Below are 6,000 nucleotides of genomic sequence, written 5' to 3'. Positions count from 1 at the left end.
CGTATAAATTATCCGCTCATCAGCCACCTCCAACCCCAACCACCTCTTTCCCCCTGACTCCCTCTTTTACCACCACCTACGCTGTCCCTCCTCTCCTTGCCCCATCTCTTTCCCTCTCCACTCCCTCGCTTACCCTAACACACTCTACTCCCCTCCCCATGTGCACCCTCCACAACCACCGTCGGAACTCAGCACTGCCTCCACATGACCGTTCAGTGCTTCTCGCGTCGTGACAACGTCGCCGTGAAGCACACCCGTGGAATCACTGGGAAACTGTTTATATGCATAGAAACAAGGTATCATCTCTCGTTGTCAACCCTATATTCCACAAGGCATCACCAGGACCTCGAAGGCTTATATTTTCTGGTAGCTTCTTCTTCGAACAACTCACATATTATTTTGTACTTCTCCACTTTATTATTTTCTTTTGCTTTGGTTCCTCCTTCAAATAAAAAGATCCAAACATTTTCACCGTTCACAGTGAGGATCATAGTAAGGGCGGAACCTACAATGTTGATGCATGTTTTTCCTCTACTACAATGCAAGCTCAAAAAAACAGAACTCTTTCAAAGCAAAAAAGGTGTTTTTGCAACTTGGAATTTCAGAGAAATAATGGTGTTTTTGATTCAATTTATTCAGCCAAAAAACCAAAATAAATAAATAAATACTAAAAATAATCAATTTTCTTTCTTATATTTGGTTAAATTAAAAAAAATTCACTTTCAAACTTTTTCAATTATATAGCAATTTTTTAGTTGTAGAATCACTTTTTGCAGAACCTAAAACAACATTGAATTAAACAAAAATTCTTTCTGCAGAACCCAATCACAAACCCTACATTGCAAATAACATTGTTGAACAAATTGAAGGAAAAAAATTAATCATTGGAGCAAAAAGGGTATGCAGACACCGTGCATGAACTAAAATCCCCAAATTCAATTTCCGCCACACTCCAAAATTAAAAATCACTCATTTCCTTACACAAAAGTAAAAGGGTATGTAATTTTCGTTGATTTACAAGAGTGAGGAAGAAGATACTTACAAGGTGCTAATTATAAGTGCTGGGCATAAACTTTGCGAAATGGAGGAACTAAAAATGGTTCCAATAAATGTCTTCAACCCAGAATTTTTTGTGATGGGAAATCTCTACATGCCACGTGTGCTCCCGTAATGGCCAGGTGATGAGCGGATAATTTATACACTTTTTGGCATTGTTTTTAGTATGTTTTCAGTAGGATTTAGTTAGTTTTTAGTATATTTTTATTAGTTTTTAGTTAAAATTCACTTTTCTGGACTTTACTATGAGTTTGTGTGTTTTTCTGTGATTTCAGGTATTTTCCGGCTGAAATTGAGGGACCTGAGCAAAAATCTGATTCAGAGACAGAAAAGGACTGCAGATGCTGTTGGATTCTGACCTCCCTGCATTCGAAGTGGATTTTCTGGAGCTACAGAAACCCAATTGGCGCGCTCTCAACGGCGTTGGAAAGTAGACATCCTGGGCTTTCCAGCAATATATGATAGTCCATACTTTTCCCAAGATTTGATGGCCCAAACCGGCGTTCAAAGTCACCTACAGAATTTCCAGCGTTAAACGCCGGAACTGGCACCAAAATGGGAGTTAAACGCCCAAACTGGCATAAAAGCTGGCGTTTAACTCCAGGAAGAGTCTCTACATGAAAATGCTTCATTGCTCAGCCCAAGCACACACCAAGTGGGCCCGGAAGTGGATTTTTATGTCATTTACTCATCTCTGTAAACCTTAGGCTACTAGTTCTCTATAAATAGGACCTTTTACTATTGTATTTTCATCTTGGTTCTTCTGGTTCCCTCTCTGGGGCCGAAACCAATGATCACTTTTGTTCTTATGTATTTTCAATGGTGGAGCTTCTACACACCATAGATTAAGGTGTGGAGCTCTGCTGTACCTCGAGTATTAATGCAATTACTATTGTTCTTCCATTCAATTCCGCTTGTTCTTGTTCTAAGATATCACTTGTTCTTCAACTTGATGAATGTGATGATCCGTGACACTCATCATCATTTTCACTTATGAACAGTGTGACTGACAACCACTTCTGTTCTACAAGCAAACAAGGCTCTAGTGTTTATCTCTTGGATTCTTTAATCGGAATCTTCGTGGTATAGGCAAGAACTGATGGCGGCATTCAAGAGAATCCGGAAGGTCTAACCTTGTCTGTGGTATTCTGAGTAGGATTCAATGATTGAATGACTGTGACGTGCTTCAAACTCCTGAGGGCGGGGCGTTAGTGACAGACGCAAAAGAATCACTGGATTCTATTCCGGCCTGATTGAGAACCGACAGATGAATTCCGCTATGCTGTGACAGAGCATATGCAATCGCTTTCACTGAGAGGATGGGAGGTAGCCATTGACAACGGTGAAACCCTACACAAGCTTGCCATGGAAGGGAGTAAGGAGGATTGGATGAAGACAGTAGGAAAGCAGAGAGACGGAAGGGAAGACATCTTCATGCGCTTATCTGAAGTTCCTACCAATGAATTACATAAGTATCTCTATCTTTACCTTTGTGTTATTTTCGTTCATCACCATTACCATTTGAGTTTGCCTGACTAAGATTTACAAGATGACCATAGCTTGCTTCAATACTAACAATCTCCGTGGGATCGACCCTTACTCGCGTAAGGTTTATTACTTGGACGACCCAGTGCACTTGCTGGTTAGTTGTGCGAAGTTGTGTAATGCCATGGTATTGAACACCAAGTTTTTGGGGTTCATGACCGGGGATTATGAGAGTTGTGAAAAAGTATTGTTCACAATTTCGCGCACCAAGTTTTTGGCGCCGTTGCCGGGGATTGTTCTAGTTTTGAGCAAGCTTTTGGTAACATCAGTGCCAAGATCCGGCAACAACACCAAGTTTTTGGCACCGTTGCCGGGGATTGTTCAGGTTTTGAGCAAGCTTTTGGTAACATCAGTGCCAAGATCCGGCAACAACACCAAGTTTTTGGCGCCGTTGCCGGGGATTGTTCAAGTTTGGACAACTGACGGTTCATCTTGTTGCTTAGATTAGGTATTTATTTTTTTTCGAAATTCTTGAAGATGAATTCTAGAGTTTCATGATGATTTGTTGAAATCTGGCTGGCTGAGAAGCCATGTCTAATCTCATTGGACCGAGGTTTCAACTTATCACCACAAGAGCTTGTTGATTTTTTATCAATCTTGCTTTTGGAGCAGTGATCTGCTAAGGCTTGGCTGGCCTCTGGCCATGTCTAGTGTTTTGGACCGAAGCTTTCTTTGAAAGCTTGGCTGGCTGTGAAGCCATGTCTAATTCCTGGACCGGAGTCTTAGACTAACATTGCACTGATTCCTGGAATTCTCATTAAGAATTTTGATATCTTTTTCCACTTAATTTTCGAAAAACACAAAAAAATTATAAAATCATAAAATCCAAAAATATTTCTTGTTTGAGTTTAGTGTCTCATGTTAAGTTTGGTGTCAATTGCATGTTTATGTTCTAATTGCATGCATTCATATGTCTAAATGATCTTCAAGATGTTCTTGATGATTTACTTGCTCTGATCTTTGAATTCTATTGACTTGAGTGTTTTGTGTGTCTCATATGCATTTCCATTTTGTTAGTGTCAGTAGTATACAAACTGCTAAGTTTGGTGTCTTGCATGCATTGTTATTTGATTCATGTTGCATTGTGGTTTGTCCTTATTATTAAAAATCCAAAAATATTTTTAATTTGTGTCTTTTCAAGTCAATAATACAGAGAATTGAAGATTCAGAACATACAGCAGAGGAATTGCACAGAAAAAGCTGGGCGTTCAAAACGCCCAGTGAAGAAGGACAGACTAGCGTTTAAACGCCAGCCAGGGTACCTGGTTGGGCGTTTAACGCCCAAAAGGGTAGCATTCTGGGCGTTAAACGCCAGAATGGATACCATTCTGGGCGTTTAACGCCAGGATGGCTAGAAGGGAAGATTTTGTTTTCAAATCAATTTTTTTTCAAGTTTTCAAAATCTTTTCAAAATCAATTCTTTTTCAAATCAATTTTTCAATCAAATCCTTTTCAAAATCAATTTCTTTCCATTTTTTAGATACTTACTATCAATTAATGATTTGATTCAACATTTCAAGTATGTTACCTTTTCTGTTGAGAAAGGTTTAATGTTTGAATCATATCTTTTCTTGTTAGTCAAGTTTTTAATTTTCAAATCAAATTTTTTTTAAAATGTTTTCAAATCATATCTTCTCAATCACATTTTTTTTTAAAATCAATCATATCTTCTTAAACACATCTTTTTCAAAATAGTTTTCAATCAAATCTTTGTGATTTCTAATTTCAAAATCTTTTCCAAAAATCACTTGATTTCTTTTCCATCTTCATTTTCGAAAATTAAGTAATGTTTTTCAAAATATTTTTCAAAATTTCTCACTTAATTTTCGAAAATCACTTCCCTCCTTCTCACATCCTTCTATTTATGGACTAACACTATCCCTTAATGCAAAATTCGAACTTCATCTCCTTTGTTAAGTTCGAATTTTCTACTTCTGTCTTCTACTCTTCTTTTCTTCTGACACCTAGAGGAATCTCTATACTGTGACATAGAGGATTCCACACTTTCTTGTTCTCTTCTCTTTCTTATGAGCAGGAGCAAAGACAAAGGCATTCTTGTTGAGGCTGACCCTGAACCTGAAAGGACCTTGAAGAGAAAGCTAAGAGAAGCCAAAGCACAACTCTCTTTAGAGCACCTGACCGAATTCTTCAAGGAAGAAGAACACATGGCAGCCGAAAACAACAACAATGCCAACAATGCAAGGAAGGTGCTGGGTGACTTTACTGCACCTACTCCCGACTTCTATGGGAGAAGCATCTCTATCCCTGCCATTGGAGCAAACAACTTTGAGCTTAAGCCTCAATTAGTTTCTCTAATGCAACAGAATTGCAAGTTCCATGGACTTCCATTGGAAGATCCTCATCAGTTTTTAGCTGAGTTCTTGCAAATCTGTGACACTGTCAAGACTAATGGGGTTGACCCTGAGGTCTATAGACTGATGCTATTCCCTTTTGCTGTAAGAGACAGAGCTAGAACATGGTTGGATTCTCAACCTAAAGAAAGCCTGGACTCTTGGGAAAAGCTAGTCAATGCCTTCTTGGCAAAGTTCTTTCCACCTCAAAAATTGAGTAAGCTTAGAGTGGAAGTCCAAACCTTCAGACAGAAGGAAGGAGAATCCCTCTATGAAGCTTGGGAAAGATACAAACAATTAATCAGAAAGTGTCCCTCTGACATGCTTTCTGAATGGAGCATCATAGGTATTTTCTATGATGGTCTCTCTGAACTGTCCAAGATGTCTTTGGATAGCTCTTCTGGAGGATCTCTTCATCTGAAGAAGACGCCTACTGAGGCTCAAGAACTGATTGAAATGGTTGCAAATAACCAATTCATGTACACTTCTGAAAGAAATCCTGTGAACAATGGGACTAGTCAGAAGAAAGGAGTTCTTGAGATTGATACTCTGAATGCCATATTGGCTCAGAACAAAATATTGACTCAACAAGTCAATATGATTTCTCAAAGTCTGTCTGGAATGCAAAATGCACCAAGCAGTACTAAGGAAGCTTCATCTGAGGAAGAAGCTTATGATCCTGAGAACCCTTCAATAGAGGAGGTGAATTACATGGGAGAACCCTATGGAAACACCTATAATCCTTCATGGAGGAATCATCCAAATCTTTCATGGAAAGATCAACAGAGACCTCAACAAGGTTTCAACAATAATAATGGTGGAAGAAACAGGTTTAGCAATAGCAAGCCTTTTCCATCATCTTCTCAGCAACAGACAGAGAGTTCTAAGCAGAATACCTCTGACTTAGCAACCATGGTCTCTGATCTAATTAAAACCACTCAAAGTTGCATGACTGAAACAAGGTCCTCCATCAGAAATTTGGAAGGGCAAGTGGGTCAGCTGAGCAAGAAAATTACTGAACTCCCTCCTAGTACTCTCCCAAGCAATA

The sequence above is a fragment of the Arachis hypogaea genome, chromosome 2, assembly GCF_003086295.3.
Source record: "Arachis hypogaea cultivar Tifrunner chromosome 2, arahy.Tifrunner.gnm2.J5K5, whole genome shotgun sequence".
NCBI lineage: Eukaryota > Viridiplantae > Streptophyta > Magnoliopsida > Fabales > Fabaceae > Arachis > Arachis hypogaea.
The sequence above is the reverse complement of the archived record's forward strand: the minus strand, read 5'-3'. Positions refer to the sequence as shown.